Here is a 19,739-nt window from a genome sequence, read left to right as displayed (position 1 = left end):
TTTCCAGACACTGCCCAGTCTGAGTACTAGTCGCTTCAAAAATCATATCTTGAGTTTCACAACTCGAAAATCAGTTTTGTTATTTTTCCCTGAAACTAGACTCATGTCCCCATCTATGTATTTTTTTCTAGAATTTTTGGTCGGGCCAATTAGTACAGTTTATTAGTCAAAGTCTCCCATGTTACAGGGGTCGACTACACTGACCTTTTCCCATTACGACTTGGATATCTCTCTGCACAGAGCTTCATTACTGATGCCGTTTGTTTCTATGGAAACTAGACTCAGAGAGGAATCCATACATATATGGTATGACCCCTAATTATCTCTGGTCAATTTATAGTGAATTTCCAAAGGCGGAACAGGGAATCCAGAAACTGTTCTGGCCCTGTTCCACAAGAACCCGAATATCTCTTACTGTACTGTTCCTATGATTGTTTCGTTACTTCCATATGAAAGTAGATTCATCAAGGTTCGATTACATAATTTATTCACTATTTAATTCCACTCCTACGAATTCTTGTGATTTTTCCAATCCACACCACTGCTGCTATCAGCTTCTGTTTTCAAAGTAAACCTTACCTAATTTGGGGTTTCATGGACCAACTAGGGCCTTGTCATACATAAGCCCACTTATGATCATACTTAGCCATTCCAGTGGCTGATCATTTGCTCAACACTTCCATTCCAACTATAGTTACATCATGAAACCATCTATACATTCATAAACACGAATGGTCTAATGCCATACTCCACTTCTACAAGCCATTTTCGCATGGCTGTACACTTATACATTTCATAAAGTACTCGAAAGACAACAATGGGTAGTCCTATACATGCCATATCAAAATTCAACCAAAATAGTACCCAAAAGAGCCTTTGATAGTGTGGGCGACTTCGACTTCAAGATCCCGAGTCCGATAGCTGGAGAACCAAAAATCTATAAAACAGAGGAGCAATGTAACGAGTAAGCAATTTATGCTTAGTAAGTTTTGAGCAAGGAATTCCAGCATACACAAAGAATAGCACACATTTAGCTAAACGGAATATTTCATAATACGCAATTTACCGATATCAAACTTGCTTCACAACATTAACAACCCTTATGTACATACACAATAAACTAACTTAGCCGAAGGCCGGTAGCTCGTTTATCAACTGAGCGAACATTTATTTGTAAGGGCTCGATTAAATTCAACACATACGTAACATATCCCCATATTGGGATGTTTTTCGAGTATTCGCTGGAATTTTACAGCAAGCTCATTCATTACCAAATCACGTACCTTCGGGATTTAACCGGATATAGCTCCTCGTTCAATTGCCTTCGGGACATAGCCCGGTTTTAGTAACTCACACAATGCCTTCGGGACATAACCCGGATTTAACAACTCGCACGAATGCCTTCGGGACTTAACCCGGATTTAGTATCTCGCACAAAGGCCTTCGGGGCTTAACCCGGAATTTGTATCTCGCACAAATGCCTTCGGGGCTTAACCCGGAATTTGTATCTCGCACAAATGCCTTCGGATCTTAGTCCGGATATATTCACTTAGCACAAAGCCTTCGGGACTTAGCCCGGACAGCATTCAATTAATCATGCACCTCTAACAATAATTCATGGCACATTCGTATTTCTTTTTCATTAGCAAAACTCAACACAAGGCACACACCATCCTTGCACATTCGGCTCAATAGCCACTCATAGAGCATGATTTTAATTTGCTTAAAACATGATTTAATCACATCGTAATTTAAGCTCTCTTACTCAAGAACTTACCTCGGGTGTTGTCGAACGATTCCGCTAGCTATTCGACCACTTTTTCCTTCCCTTTATCGGATTTATTTCCCCTTTGCTCTTGAGCTTAATTAAACAAATAAATTGATTTCATCATTTAGGCATCAAAAAGATGAACACAAGGCACTTAGCCCATATTTATACATTAGACATTAAAGTCTCATACATGCAAAAATCATGCATCAACACAACATATTAGCTAATTTCTTTCCCCTTGGCCGAATATGCATGTCTATTTTTGGGGTCGATTTCAACACTTAATACACACATATACACACTAGTAAAGCATCCTCCCCCTTTTCATCAATTTAACACATGCATTGCTCATTAACATGCAAAGTTACATTCGGCCTTAGCACACATCTTGCTAGCCGATTCTTCTCCATTTAGCAACCAATGCGCATATGTGCTCACACAAAAATGCTAAAAAGGAGGTTCAAGAATCATCAAGCCATCATCACATGCATCATTAACAAGCTTCATATTTTGCATGCAATGGCATTAACACAACCTCCACCTAGGCCGAATCTTAACTCATCCTCATGCCTCATCACCACAACATCAAACATCAACCAAGAATGATGCATCCATGGTCAAGTGCCATTTCCATCACATAGCAAGATTTAGACCATGGGCTAGGTAGAACTCAAGCTAATAACTAAAACATGCATGCATCTCATGGAACATCATCAAACATACCTTAGCCTAGCTAGATGCATGGCCGAATCTCTTCACCTTTCTTCTTCTTTCCTCCTTAAAATTTTTGGCCAAGGATGAACCAAAGGATGAGAAATTTTTTTCTTTGTTTTTCTTTCTAATTTAGGCTAAATGAAGGTGAGAAAGGATGAACACAAATTTTTCTCCTTTCTTCTCTTTAGCTCACGGCAATGGGGGGGGCAACCACACATTTTTTTTTCTTTTGTTTCCATTTCTTTATTACCCATACTCCTTATTTTATTCTTCCATTAACAAAACATGTTCCATGACATGTTTTGCCCATCATTCCTTGTCATGGCCGGCCACTACTCATTAGGGGGGGAAATTTGACATGCAAGTCCCCCCCTTTGTCCACATGCACTAATAGGTCCTCACACATTGACCTATCACATTTTAAAATTTTCTCACATAAGTCCTATTGACTAAATTCACATGCAATCGACTAAATCGAAGCTTGAAATTTTCACACATTCATAATTACATATTCTAGACAATAAATATCACATTCAACATTTCGGTGACTCGGTTTAGCGGTCCCGAAACCACTTCCCGACTAGGGTCAACTTTGGGCTGTCACAACTCTCCCCCACTTAAGAAATTTTCGTCCCCAAAAATCTTACCGGTAAATAGGTTTGGGTATCGTTCTTTCATCGAGCTCTCGGTCTCCCAAGTAGCTTCCTCGATCCCGTGTTTGAGCCATAACACCTTTACTAGCGGAACTCTTTTGTTTCGCAACTCCTTCACTTCACGAGCTAGGATACGCATCGGTTCTTCTTCATAGCTCATGTCGACTTGAATTTCAACCTCTGATGGGCTAATTATGTGCGATGGATCAGATCGATAGCGTCGAAGCATCGAAACATGAAAGATGTCATGAATCTTTTCAAGCTCCGGGGCAAAATCAATCTATACGCAACCGGACCAACTCGTTCAGAGATTTCGTACGGCCCAATGAATCTCGGGCTCAACTTGCCCTTATGGCCAAACCTGAGTATCTTTTTCCAAGGTGAAACCTTAAGGAACACTTTGTCTCCCACCTGATACTCGATGTCTTTTCGTTTCAAATCCGCGTACGACTTCTGACGATCTGTGGCTACCTTCAGACTTTCACGGGTTACCTTTACTTTCCGTTCAGCATCTTTAATCAAATCAACTCCGAAAATTTTACTTTCACTGAGCTCGGTCCAAAACAATGGTGTACGGCATTTACGACCGTACAAAGCCTCGTAAGGTGCCATCTTAATACTTGATTGAAAACTATTGTTGTAAGCGAATTCAATCAAAGGTAAATACCGTTCCCATGAACCACTGAACTCGAGGATGCAACATCTCAACATATCCTCAAGTATCTGAATTATCCGCTCAGATTGACCATCGGTTTGGGGATGAAAAGCAGTGCTTAAATGCAGCTTGGTACCCAAAGCTTCTTGCAATTTCCTCCAAAATCGCGAGGTGAATCTCGGATCTCTATCCGACATGATAGAAATAGGTACCCCGTGTAATCTCACAATCTGAGAAACATACAATTCGGCTAGTTTATCCAATGAAAAATTCGTACGCACGGGGATAAAGTGAGCCGACTTAGTCAGTCTATCAACAACAACCCAAATCGCATCCTTCTTACTTGTTGACAATGGCAGTCCGGACACAAAGTCCATTGTGACTCGATCCCATTTCCACTCGGGTATCATGATCGGCTGAAGTAATCCTGAAGGCACTTGATGTTCCGCTTTCACTTGTTGACATATTAAACATCTCGAAACAAAGTCGGAGATGTCCCGTTTCATACCATGCCACCAAAATTGACGTTTCAAATCGTTGTACATTTTCGTACTCCCCGGGTGAATTGACATTCGGCTACAATGGGCTTCGTTCAGAATCATCGAAATGAGTTCCGAATTCCTTGGAACACACAAACGATTTCTGAACCTCAAACAATCATCATCATCAATTTGAAACTCCGATTCCTCGTTCGGAAAACACTTAGCCCGTTTTGCAACCAATTCATCATCGACTTTCGGAGCTTCACGAATTTGGTGAGTCAATAATGGTTTAGCTTTTAATTCAGCTACTAACACACTGTCTGGTAGAACAGACAAATGCACGTTCATCGCTCGTAAAGCAAACAATGACTTCCGGCTTAAGGCGTCCGCAACCACGTTAGCCTTTCCCGGGTGGTAATCAATGACAAGCTCGTAATCTTTCAACAACTCAAGCCAACGTCTTTGTCGCAGATTCAAGTCTCGTTGAGTCATCAAATATTTGAGACTTTTGTGATCCGAAAATACATGACACTTCTCACCAAACAGATAATGTCGCCATATTTTTAAAGCAAACACGATGGCAGCTAGTTCGAGATCATGGGTCGGATAATTCCTCTCGTGTGGCTTCAATTGTCTCGACGCATAGGCCACGACTCGACCTTCTTGCATCAATACGCAACCCAACCCAAGTAGGGATGCGTCACTATAAATGACAAACTCTTTACCTGATTCGGGTTGCACCAAAATTGGAGCTTCAGTCAAATGAGTTTTCAGTTGGTCGAAACTTTTCTGACATTTCTCCGTCCACTCGAACTTAACATCCTTTTGAAGTAGCTTCGTCATTGGTGTGGCTATCATCGAGAAACCTTTCACAAATCGTCGGTAATAACCGGCGAGCCCCAAAAAGCTCTGAACCTCAGTAATATTTCTCGGAGGTTTCCAGTCAAGTATGGCTGAAATTTTGTTCGGGTCAACTCGAATACCCGACGCGGATACCACATGACCCAAGAAGCTAACCTCTCTTAACCAGAACTCACATTTACTGAACTTAGCATATAACTGCTTCTCCCGTAAAATTTGCAGCACTAGCCTCAGATGCTCAGCATGTTCGGTCTCATCTCTTGAATAGACCAAAATGTCATCAATGAACACAACTACGAACCGATCCAAATATGGTCTGAAGATCCGATTCATCAAATCCATAAATACCGCAGGGGCATTAGTGAGCCCAAACGGCATCACTAAGAATTCGTAGTGACCATATCTCGTTCTGAAGGCAGTTTTGGGAATATCTGAATCTCGGATTCGCAACTGATAATAGCCCGATCTCAAATCTATTTTTGAGAACACTGAGGCTCCCTTCAGTTGGTCGAACAAATCATCGATGCGCGGCAACAGATATTTGTTCTTTATCGTCACTTTATTCAGCTGACGATAGTCAATGCACAACCTCATGGTTCCGTCCTTCTTTTTCACGAACAATACTGGTGCACCCCAAGGTGAGAAACTTGGTCGAGCGAAACCTCTATCCGTCAGTTCTTGCAACTGAGCTTTCAACTCCTTTAACTCGGTTGGTGCCATACGATACGGAGCTATCGAAATCGGCGTAGTCCCAGGTACAAGCTCAATACCAAACTCTACCTCCCGAACAGGTGGTAAACCCGGTAATTCTTCCGGAAAAACATCCGGGTATTCACAAACCACCGGCACAGATTCGGGTTTCTTTTCTAATTCTTTGTCATCAAGTACATACGCAAGGTTTGCTTCGCACCCTCTTCTTACATATTTCTGTGCCAACATTGCTGATATTACAGTTGGCATCCCCTCCAAGTCCGCAGATTCAACTCGGATTACTTCGTTATTTGCGCACCTCAAATCAATAGTCTTGCTCTTGCAGTTCACAACCGCATCATGCGTGGTCAACCAATCCAAACCAAGGATAACATCAAATTCATCAAACGGCAAAAGCATCAAGTTCGCCGGGAAACAGGAACCTCGAATTTCCAGGGGACATTTCTTACACACTTTGTCGACAAGCACGTAACGACCCAAGGGATTTGACACCCGAATTACGAACTCAGTAGACTCAATAGGCAAAGTCTTACTGGAGGCTAAGGTTTCATATATGTAAGAATGAGTAGAACCGGGGTCAATCAAAGCAATTACTTTAGTATCAAAGAGAGTGAATGTACCGGTAATAACATCAGGCGAAGAAGTATCCTCGCGGGCACGTATAGCATAAGCTCTAGCAGGCGCACGAGCTTCGGATCTGGTTATATCATCTCTAGATCCTCTCTGACCACCACCAGCATTGCCCGCATTTCCAGATGGTCTACCCCGAGTAGTGGTAGCACCCGGTCTCCCATTCTGATTTACATTCTGTCCCGACAACCTCGGGCAATCTTTAATGAAGTGGTCAACTGATCCGCATTTGTAACAGGAGCGGTCAGGAAATCTACAACTCCCCGAATGCCATTTACCGCAATATCGGCATTTCGTCCTGTCTCGACGTTCATTCCCAACACTGGCGACTGAAGTGCCTCGTGTACCCACAAGGGGTCGATCACGATCTCGTCTAAAAAGGCCCGAAGTGCCTCTAAACTGGCCCGCATCATCTCGAAATCTCTTCGATGCTTGTTGAAGAGACCTCCCCGAGGATCTTTTACGACACTCTCCAGTTCCCTCATCAACTCTTTGCTTTTCTTTTCTAAGCTCTTCGGCTTTACAAGCTCGTTCAACAAGTACCACGAACTCTCGTATTTCAAGAACGCCAACGAACATTTTTATATCTTCATTCAGCCCATCCTCGAAGCGTTTACACATAATAGCTTCGGACGAAACACATTCCCGAGCGTATTTGCTAAGTCTAACAAATTTTCGCTCGTAATCAGTAACCGACATGGAGCCTTGCTTAAGCTCAAGAAATTCCTTCCGTTTTTGATCAACAAATCTCTGACTGATATACTTTTTCCGAAACTCTGTTTGGAAAAACTCCCAAGTTACTTGCTCTCGGGGCACAATAGAAGTCAGAGTACTCCACCAATAGTAGGCAGAATCACGTAGCAAGGAGATAGCACACTTTAGGCATTCATCGGGTGTACAAGATAGCTCATCGAGTACCCGGATAGTGTTGTCCAGCCAAAGTTCAGCTTGCTTGGCATCATCGCTATCCGTAGCCTTAAATTCAGTTAGCCCCATGTTTTCGGATTCTGTCAACTGGGGGCTTATTTGACCTTATTTGGTCTGTTACCGGTGGTATTGTAGGTGCGGGGGTAGTATTTGTCGGGAATGGAGGTTGTGGAACAGCCATATTAGTTCGAATGTATTGGTTGAACCAATCATTCATCACGCTATAGAATGCTTGTCTAGCTTCATCATTCGGATTACTAGCATTAGGTTGAGAGTCTGCCGGCACTGTCCCTTGTGCGGGAGCAGGCGCTACACTCTCAAGATCATCAGCTACCTCTCGGTCACGATCGGGATCCATTACTATAACTAAACACATTTACAATTGTCAGAAATCACCACACTATCAAGTAATCACATAAAATGGCATGTATAGCTAGACCCATCACATTACGGTAGTCCTAGAATCGACTAAACCGTAGCTCTGATACCAATAAAATGTAACACCCCGAACCCGAGACCGACACCGGAGTCGGACACGAGATGTTAACAAACTTTGAAAAATTTTTCCAGACACTGCCCAGTCTGAGTACTAGTCGCTTCAAAAATCATATCTTGAGTTTCACAACTCGAAAATCAGTTTTGTGATTTTTCCCTGAAACTAGACTCATGTCCCCATCTATGTATTTTTTTCTAGAATTTTTGGTCAGGCCAATTAGTACAGTTTATTAGTCAAAGTCTCCCATGTTACAGGGGTCGACTACACTGACCTTTTCCCATTACGACTTGGATATCTCTCTGCACAGAGCTTCAATACTGATACCGTTTGTTTCTATGGAAACTAGACTCAGAGAGGAATCCATACATATATGGTATGACCCCTAATTATCTCTGGTCAATTTATAGTGAATTTCCAAAGGCGGAACAGGGAATCCAGAAACTGTTCTGGCCCTGTTCCACAAGAACCCGAATATCTCTTACTGTACTGTTCCTATGATTGTTTCGTTACTTCCATATGAAAGTAGATTCATCAAGGTTCGATTACATAATTTATTCACTATTTAATTCCACTCCTACGAATTCTTGTGATTTTTCCAATCCACACCACTGCTGCTATCAGCTTCTGTTTTCAAAGTAAACCTTACCTAATTTGGGGTTTCATGGACCAACTAGGGCCTTGTCATACATAAGCCCACTTATGATCATACTTAGCCATTCCAGTGGCTGATCATTTGCTCAACACTTCCATTCCAACTATAGTTACATCATGAAACCATCTATACATTCATAAACACGAATGGTCTAATGCCATACTCCACTTCTACAAGCCATTTTCGCATGGCTGTACACTTATACATTTCATAAAGTACTCGAAAGACAACAATGGGTAGTCCTATACATGCCATATCAAAATTCAACCAAAATAGTACCCAAAAGAGCCTTTGATAGTGTGGGCGACTTCGACTTCAAGATCCCGAGTCCGATAGCTGGAGAACCAAAAATCTATAAAACAGAGGAGCAATGTAACGAGTAAGCAATTTATGCTTAGTAAGTTTTGAGCAAGGAATTCCAGCATACACAAAGAATAGCACACATTTAGCTAAACGGAATATTTCATAATACGCAATTTACCGATATCAAACTTGCTTCACAACATTAACAACCCTTATGTACATACACAATAAACTAACTTAGCCGAAGGCCGGTAGCTCGTTTATCAACTGAGCGAACATTTATTTGTAAGGGCTCGATTAAATTCAACACATACGTAACATATCCCCATATTGGGATGTTTTTCGAGTATTCGCTGGAATTTTACAGCAAGCTCATTCATTACCAAATCACGTACCTTCGGGATTTAACCGGATATAGCTCCTCGTTCAATTGCCTTCGGGACATAGCCCGGTTTTAGTAACTCACACAATGCCTTCGGGACATAACCCGGATTTAACAACTCGCACGAATGCCTTCGGGACTTAACCCGGATTTAGTATCTCGCACAAAGGCCTTCGGGGCTTAACCCGGAATTTGTATCTCGCACAAATGCCTTCGGGGCTTAACCCGGAATTTGTATCTCGCACAAATGCCTTCGGATCTTAGTCCGGATATATTCACTTAGCACAAAGCCTTCGGGACTTAGCCCGGACAGCATTCAATTAATCATGCACCTCTAACAATAATTCATGGCACATTCGTATTTCTTTTTCATTAGCAAAACTCAACACAAGGCACACACCATCCTTGCACATTCGGCTCAATAGCCACTCATAGAGCATGATTTTAATTTGCTTAAAACATGATTTAATCACATCGTAATTTAAGCTCTCTTACTCAAGAACTTACCTCGGGTGTTGTCGAACGATTCCGCTAGCTATTCGACCACTTTTTCCTTCCCTTTATCGGATTTATTTCCCCTTTGCTCTTGAGCTTAATTAAACAAATAAATTGATTTCATCATTTAGGCATCAAAAAGATGAACACAAGGCACTTAGCCCATATTTATACATTAGACATTAAAGTCTCATACATGCAAAAATCATGCATCAACACAACATATTAGCTAATTTCTTTCCCCTTGGCCGAATATGCATGTCTATTTTTGGGGTCGATTTCAACACTTAATACACACATATACACACTAGTAAAGCATCCTCCCCCTTTTCATCAATTTAACACATGCATTGCTCATTAACATGCAAAGTTACATTCGGCCTTAGCACACATCTTGCTAGCCGATTCTTCTCCATTTAGCAACCAATGCGCATATGTGCTCACACAAAAATGCTAAAAAGGAGGTTCAAGAATCATCAAGCCATCATCACATGCATCATTAACAAGCTTCATATTTTGCATGCAATGGCATTAACACAACCTCCACCTAGGCCGAATCTTAACTCATCCTCATGCCTCATCACCACAACATCAAACATCAACCAAGAATGATGCATCCATGGTCAAGTGCCATTTCCATCACATAGCAAGATTTAGACCATGGGCTAGGTAGAACTCAAGCTAATAACTAAAACATGCATGCATCTCATGGAACATCATCAAACATACCTTAGCCTAGCTACATGCATGGCCGAATCTCTTCTCCTTTCTTCTTCTTTCCTCCTTAAAATTTTTGGCCAAGGATGAACCAAAGGATGAGAAATTTTTTTCTTTGTTTTTCTTTCTAATTTAGGCTAAATGAAGGTGAGAAAGGATGAACACAAATTTTTCTCCTTTCTTCTCTTTAGCTCACGGCAATGGGGGGGGCAACCACACATTTTTTTTTTCTTTTGTTTCCATTTCTTTATTACCCATACTCCTTATTTTATTCTTCCATTAACAAAACATGTTTCATGACATGTTTTGCCCATCATTCCTTGTCATGGCCGGCCACTACTCATTAGGGGGGGAAATTTGACATGCAAGTCCCCCCCTTTGTCCACATGCACTAATAGGTCCTCACACATTGACCTATCACATTTTAAAATTTTCTCACATAAGTCCTATTGACTAAATTCACATGCAATCGACTAAATCGAAGCTTGAAATTTTCACACATTCATAATTACATATTCTAGACAATAAATATCACATTCAACATTTCGGTGACTCGGTTTAGCGGTCCCGAAACCACTTCCCGACTAGGGTCAACTTTGGGCTGTCACAAATAGGAGATCTCAAAATTCATATCGAGATGTGGTTTTTTTGCAGGTTAAAGCCGAGCATTAGGTACCTTCAGGTTTACTACAACTAGTGATGATTCTAGAGTGGAAATGGGAGTGTGTCACGATGAATTCCGTATCGGGATTACATTTATCACCAAGAAAGAAAGATGTTGTGTGGATTATTGTTGATCATTTGATGAAGTCTGCGCATTTCATTCAGTGCGTACAGAGTTTTCAATCGAGAGATTGGCAAAATTGTATGTTGCTGAGATCATTAGATTGCACAGTGTGCCACTTTCTATTATTTCTGACAGAGATCCACGGTTTATGTAACAACCCGATTTAGACCCTAATGGGAACGGTGGTTTTGGGACCACAAATCCGAGTCAGAAAAATATTTTAAAATTATTTTCTATGTTTATTTTGTGTGAATTTATATCTGTGAAATTTTCGTGATTTAATTTTATCGTTTGGGTGTCTGATTAAATAAAAGGACTTAATCGCGTGAAAGGGAAATTTGGTGGTTATTTCTAAAAGGGGCCTAATTGCTATTTGCTTTATTAATGGGAGCCTTTAAGTTGTAAATAGCCCACTTGCATATTAGTTGGACGGTATTAGGCTTATATTATAAAGTTTTTATATTAATTCATTAAGGTTATATATGTAAATTAAACTTTAAGTTATAATATTTTATAATATATATCATAAAACATAAAATAAAGTTAACATAAGTGTTTATATTATTATTGTTGCTGAAACCAAATAAAAGAAAAAGAAACTAGGGTTCGGTTGCTTTCAAGCTCAATCAAGGTATGAGTTTAGCTTGATTTTTGATAATTTTTACGTTTTTGAGATCGTTGCTAAGTTATCTTCAAGACCCATGCTTGAATTTTTTATTTTGATGAATATTTTGAGTTATGCCATTGATGAGAGTTTGGGATTTTTGTTGCTTGATGATGAAATATGAAAGATATGTTTCAGATTAACATGTTTTGTATTGGAGTTTTTGATGATTTTGAGTAATTAGGACTAAATTGCAAAAATAATAATTTGAGGGACTAAAATGTGAAATAAATGAAATATATGGACTTGTATGAGTATGGCGGCCCTACATGGGTATATTGAAATTTTGTATATTTTGTGTTTTGTGCAATAAGGACTAAATTGTAAAAAAAATATAAATGTCAAGGGTACAATGGTAATTTTCCCATTTATGTGTTTTAAGACTAAATTGAATGAAAATATGTTTGAATGAGCTTAATTTGAATATTTTTAGATCAAGAACCAAAGAAATCAAATTTGGATCAGGGGAAAATGAAAGTTATTGACTAGTTGCCCGTTCTGTTTTTCATCGTTCGAGGTAATTTATAAGCAAATAGATGTACTTAATTTTAATTAAATGCAAAGTATATATGCTGAATTGAAATATATGAAATTATAAATGCAATAGCCAAATGTTGTTAAGCTTGGAAACTATGTTATGACTTAGTTTCGATCGAGTTACGACGTCCAAAAACCCCGTATGAACCTTAGGAATAGTTAGGATACATATGTCATGACATAGGATTCTGATATATATGTGCGAGTAAGACCATGGCATCGATATGTGATTCTGATATATGTGTGCGAGTAAAACCCTGTCTGGGACAGTGGCTTCGATATGTGGCTACATGTAAGACCACTTCTGGGACGTTGGCATTGTGCGATGTGTGTGATTATCCAAGTGTCCTATCCAATTCTGAATGGTTCATCGGGCAAAGATAAGTTGTGTTTGAATGTGTATGATGAGTTAAATGTCAGGTACAAATTGGCTTGTTGTTTACTTAAAATAAGGTAAGTGTATTCGGCCTTGAGATTATTATTGAAATGAAACTTGGTTATATGCATGCATGATTATATGTATTCGGTTTCATAACTAATATATGAATATGAAACTAAGCTGTAACACATGAACTTAGATGTTTATGAGTATGTAAACTAGGTTATAATAACTATTTGGCTGTGGAAGTTAAATGATAATAATGATAATTTGGCTACATGAGCATTCGGCCAAGGTGATTATTTGAGAATGAATTTATACATAAGTATATATATATAATATGAACTTCATACGTTTGGATCTAATGTGTTATGATACTATAATTTAGTTTAGTTTAATTAAGTTGATAATATCAATGGAATGTTCATTTGCTTATGACTTACTAAGCTTTAAAAAGCTTACTCTGTGTTTGTATGTGCGTTTCTATTTTATAGATTTTGGATTCAAGTTACAAGCTCAGGGATCATCTGCAAAGTCTATCACACTATCTACCGTCTTCGGTATTTTATTAGTTGCACTTTGGAACTATGGCATGTATAGGATAGATTACGTTTTGAAATGATGGACTTTGGTTTTGTATAAAGGCCAAGCCAAAATGGTTAAAATCTATATTTAATTTCGGTTTTGTTAGACTATGACTTAAGTTCTTTTTGACTATTATATAGTGTGTCATGGTTGATTTTAACTTATGATATATGTTTGCATTTTGTGGTTAGTTGTTGAATTCAGATGAGGCATGAATATATCGAAAATATTGATTAGGTTAGATATATATATTTGGTCTTGTATTGAGCCTATTATGAGAGTGTAACCAAAATACATGATGATTGTGATGACGTTATGTATTCAGCCATATGGTTCATTATGGAAGTTAGTTAAGTGTAACACCCCTAACCCATATCCGTCGCCAAATTAGGGTTATGAGGTATTACTGAAAAAATCACAACTCAGGACAGACATTCATTACTCTTCATAAGTAAGATAATATAAACTTAGTTATACAAATCATATGCACATCTCATTTATTTCATTCGAATAATCAAATTATAACATAGCTTAGTGCATTACTAATTTCATATGCATACATTAATCTATACATTAAGTTATAACATACAATTATAGCATTACAAGATTCGATTATAAAAATCATTAAGCCAAACCAAAAAATAATTCAATACCAATCATGAATCACAATTATTATCTACTTAAAACATTAACCAATTTAATTCAATTACTAAACCAAACATTAAATCAAACAAATATACTTCAAAACAATATGGCCATTAAATTCATGATATGGGTTACAAGGAATTAACAAACCAAAAATACACTTCTATACATCCTCACATTTGTATAGTCATAATTATAAGTATAAAGCATAATCTCAATTAAACTAATAACATGATTTTGTTTATCATATTATAATGTACATCAAATAACTATGTTTATTCACTTAAATCGACTTCATACATTCAACATCAAATTTATATACTTACACCATTAGCATACAAAAATAACAACTTTTGCACATACTTTTAATAAAGTCAATCGAAAACTTATTATATAATTTAACAAGCAATTACACATGCAACCTAATACATTATAACATGACCAAACATGTCATTAAAGTTCAATTACATAATATATATACTTGCCCTAGGTTTCAAAGCCACACTTAACCATTGTATTCATGCTAAATAATTGACCAAAACAATCTTGGAACATTTTTCTAACTTAATACTTTGCATAGCCGAATCACATTATTTAAACCACATACACATCCAAACATTTCATCAAATGTAAATTGTTTATACAAACAAGTGCGAAAACACAAACTTTAGTATATTCAAACATAAATTTTGCATATCATGTTAAAAACATATCAAAACATATTTATAGCAAGTTCGGATATAGCTTAACAACCTTAGATTCCAAATCACTTATAACACATTAACTAGATATAGCAACCTAATGCACATATATTTTTATCTATGCATATCATAGCCGAACCAACCACACATTCAACCAAAACCATTAATCTTTTCCAAAACATATAACACCCACTCACACTCCATTCATTCATAGCACATAACATTATAACCAAAACGATTTTAAACCACAATCAAACATAACCGAATTATCAAAACCAAGCTCATTAAACATTATAACTAAGCACACATAAAACCAAGACTAAGCATAATTAGCAAGCCATTTTTGCATGGCTTTAAATACATAGCCAAGTTCAACATTTAAAAAGTATGTTCCAGCCTATACATGCCATTGTTCAAGTTCAACTATATAAATACCGAAACAGTGGATAGTGTGATAAACTTTGCTGACGATCCCCGATCTAGTAACTTCATCCAAAATCTATAAAACAGAAACACACATATACACAGAGTAAGCTTTTATATCTTAATAAGTTATAAGCAAGTAACCAACCCAAGTATATAATCAATTCATTTTAAACTAACCAAATTATAATAACATTCTCATTCCTTTGTTTCAAACTACAATTTCATATATATAATACATTTTATACTCAATTTTCCACATTGACCGTATGCTCAAGTAATCAATTTACCAAATGTTATTAAATTTTCATAGTCAAAATGTCATTAAATGACCAAATATACATATGCTCAAATATATAAACTCAATAATCATAATATAACATCTTGTACATATTTTACTTATTTGGCCGAATATACATCCTATAATCACATATGTCTTTCATTTGCATCAAATGCAATTTGTAACAAATAATTAAGTTACTCACTTACCTTAATTCAAATAAGTAACAAGTTAGTTCATACCTGGCCATTTAGCTCGTTTTACACATTCAATCACACTAATCGTTGCCCGATGAACCATTCGGAATTGGATAGGACACTCAGATAATCACACATATATCGTACAATGTCATCGTCCTAGACGTGGTCTTACATGTAATCACAGATTGATGCCACTATCCCAGACAGGTTCTTACTCGCACACATATATCGGAATCACATATCGATGCCATGGTCTTACTCATACACAAAAATCAGAATCCTATGTCATGACATATGTATCCTAACTATTCCTGAGGTTCATACGGGGCTTTCGGACATCGTAACTCGGTCGAAACGAATTCAGAAACACAGTAATCAAGCTTATCCACATTCAGCTATAGTATATAATAATTCATACATATCAATTCAACATATATACTTTGCATTTATTTAAAATGGAGTACAACTATTTTCTTATAAACTTACCTCGGACGATGAAAAACCAGAAAGGATCAGCTCGTCGACAACTTTAGTTTTCCCCCGATCTAAATCCGATTTTCTCTTTTCTTGATATAAATTAATATAAATTAAACTTATTAAATTAAATATTCAATCAAATTCATCCAAAAACACACAAATGGGCAAATTACACTTTTACCCCTGATATTTCACATTTTCCACAATTTAGTCCCTATTGCACAAAACACAAAATATGAAAAATCTCACAACAACATAATTAGGCTGAATATTCCTTATATTCATACAAGTCCTTACATTTCATTTATTTCACATTTTAGTCCCTCAAATTATTATTTTTGCAATTTAGCCCTAATTACTCAAATTCATCAAAAATTCCAATACAAAACATATCTTTCATAATTCATCATCAAACATCACAAAACAAAAATATTCATTAATGGCATATCTCAAAATATTCAACAAAATCAGAAATTTTAGCATGGTCGGATAGTATTTGAAGCAACGATCTCAAAAACGTAAAAATTATCAAGAATCGAAACCAAACTAACCTTGAATTTGAATATACAATGGCTGAATACCTAACTTGTCTTTCTTCTCTTTTATATTCAGCAAGAACAATTATAAACACTAATATATGGCTTTAATTTATGATATGTTTATAATATATTCACTTATTTACTAATTTACCTAATTAACCTTTGTTTTAAAATATAAAATCATGGTATAATAAGGCGTTTACCGTCCATTGCATGTTATCATGGGCTAATTACCACATAAATACCTCTATTTACAAAGACAAACACATTTTGGCCCTTACACATTAAACCATTAAATTTTCACTTTACGCGATTAAGTCCTTTTATTTAATTGAGCATCTAAACGACAAAATTAAATCACGAAAATTTCACGAATATAAGTTCACAAAAAATAAACAAGGGTGTTGTACCAGGGACTAACTCAATTCCAAATTTGACTTCCCTTACTGGAGGCAATTCGGGTAATTCTTCCGAAAACACATTTGTAAACTCACATACCACTGGTACCGATTCAATCTTCAACTCAAACACTTAAGTATTCAGCACAAAAGCGAGATAAGCCTCATATCCTTTTCTCAAATATCTCTCTGAAGTCATAGATGATATCACTACAGGTAAGTTATCTGATTCATCTGGTTCAACTTGAAGAATATTCCTGTCTTCACATTTCAACTAAATAACTTTTCGTCCACAGTCCACTACAACCCCGTGAGAAGTTAGCCAGTCCATACTGAGGATTACATCGAATTCATTAAATAGCAACAACATAAGGTTAGCAAAAAAATAATGACCTTTAATCGTCAGGGGCAGTTTCTACATACTCGGTCCACTAACACATGTTTGCCTAATTGATTTGACACTTTTATCACAAATTTAGTAGACTCAACAGACATATTCATACTGGGTACTAATTTCATGCATACATAAGAATGAGTAGACCCTGGATCAATCAAAGCAACAACAGAAATATCGTGAAGGGAAAAAGTACCTGCAATTACATCTAGTGAATATGCCTCTTCGCGAGCGCAAATGGCATAAGTTCTTGTAAGTGCATGGCCCTCGGATCTCACAGCTGAATCTCTAGGGGCACCTCTACTGCTAGCCCCACTGGCCAGGTTCTTTTGTGGTCTACCCTTTGAAGGAGCACTACTCCCTCATATCTTGCTTTTTCTCTTTCTAATCTAACTCAGGGCAGTCTAGGATGAAGTGGTTCAAAGATCCACATTTGAAGTAACCTCTTCCATTTCCTCGGCAGTCGCCAAAATGACACCTACCACACTGTGAACACTTCGGCCTATTTGCCCGAGCACTACCAACACTTGCGATGGAAGTGGTTTGGGCTTTAGATGCCGTGTACTGCTGGTTTTTGTTTTTACTCGAGAATCTCCCTGAAGTACTTGATCGGGTAATGAATTCTTTCGGTCTCTTAGATGAGGACTGATGTGACTTTCCCATCTATCTCTTCTTCGAATCATGCGACTCAATAGCCGCCTTTCTCTTCTCTTTAACCAACTCTTCTGCTCTGCAAGCTCTCTCAACTAGTACTACAAATTCCCTTAGTTCTAGGATGCCGACGAATACTTGAATATCTTCATTCAGGCCATCCTCAACCTTTTACACATTATGGCCTCGATGGATACGCACTATTGGGCATACTTGCTGAGCCTCACGAACTTGCACTCATACTCTATTACTGTCATTTGGCCTTGCTTCAATTCTAGACACTCCTTCCTCTTCTGGTCTATAAATCTCTGGAACTCTTCTAGGAAGAATTCCCAAGTTACACGCTCTCTCGGTACCACTGACACGAAAGTGTTCCACCATTGGTAGGCCGAGTCTCGTGGGATTGACACTACACACTTCATGCACTCTTCAGGTGTACACGATAGTTCATGAAATACCCCAATGGTATTTTCTAACCAAAATTCTGCTCTCTTCGGGTCATCATCAATCTTAGCCTGAAATTTCTCGGCCACTTGCTTTCGTATCTTATCTACTAGGGGTTTCTCTCTCCTAACCAAATCCACTCTTTGTGGAGCTATAGGGGCATACTGAGGAATCGAAGGAGGTATGGGAGGTGGAGTAGTCAGATTCGCTCGAATAAACTCTAAGTACCATGCGTCCATCATATCGAGGTAAGCCTCCCTAGCCCCTCCGCCCTGACTTATTGTCACGGGCCCACTATCTACCAGCACGATCCCTTCAGTGGGAGCCGGTACATTACTTTCCACATCATCTGCCGTAGCTACGTCAGGATCCATTTACTATATGAAAAACATAATTTATAATCGTCAGGAGCCGTCACACTATCAATACACAACTATGGAATGTATAGCTAGACTCGTACTCATGCTAGGTTAGTCCTAGAACTGACTAAACTATAGCTCTGATACCATTAAATGTAACACCCCTTACCCGAGTCTGAGGCCAAGACTGGGAACGAGGCATTACCATACTTATCAATGTTCCCAAGTCATCAAAACTTGATCAAATTTAACACTTTTTTGAACTCTATTTAAACCCCTTAATGTGAGCCTACGAGGCCTCAAACTTTCCTCAAAAACCATTTAGAACCAACTCGGGTCCTTAAACCGACTAAATAAAAATGTCTCTTGAAATAGGACACATGCCCGTGTGGAAGGGCAACACGCTCGTGTGGTCATTATAACATGACCGTGTGACATACACTGCCTAAGCATATAGGGACGTGCCCATGTCCTGTACTTGTGTGAATTGAATTTTAAATTCAAACCTACAAGGGTTTTCACACGCCTGACACACGCCCGTGTCTTAGCCCGTGTCTAAAAACTTTGACATTCTGTTTCTGACGTCAGCATCCAATTTAGGGCTCACGGCCAAGGCACGCGCCCGTGTACTAGGCCGTGCCTTTCACACATCTGAGACACACAATCGTGTCTCTACCCGTGTGTTTACTACCATGCATTCTGACTGGAAAATTTTACGTGCAAGGGACACATATTGAACAACACGCCCATGGAGCTGACCGTGTGTCACACACAGTGTAGACACACGCCCGTGTATCTACCCGTGTGGACAATATATAGCTATCTAC

This window comes from Gossypium hirsutum, chromosome A13 (genome assembly GCF_007990345.1).
Source record: "Gossypium hirsutum isolate 1008001.06 chromosome A13, Gossypium_hirsutum_v2.1, whole genome shotgun sequence".
Lineage (NCBI taxonomy): Eukaryota > Viridiplantae > Streptophyta > Magnoliopsida > Malvales > Malvaceae > Gossypium > Gossypium hirsutum.
Note: the sequence above shows the minus strand (reverse complement) of the source record.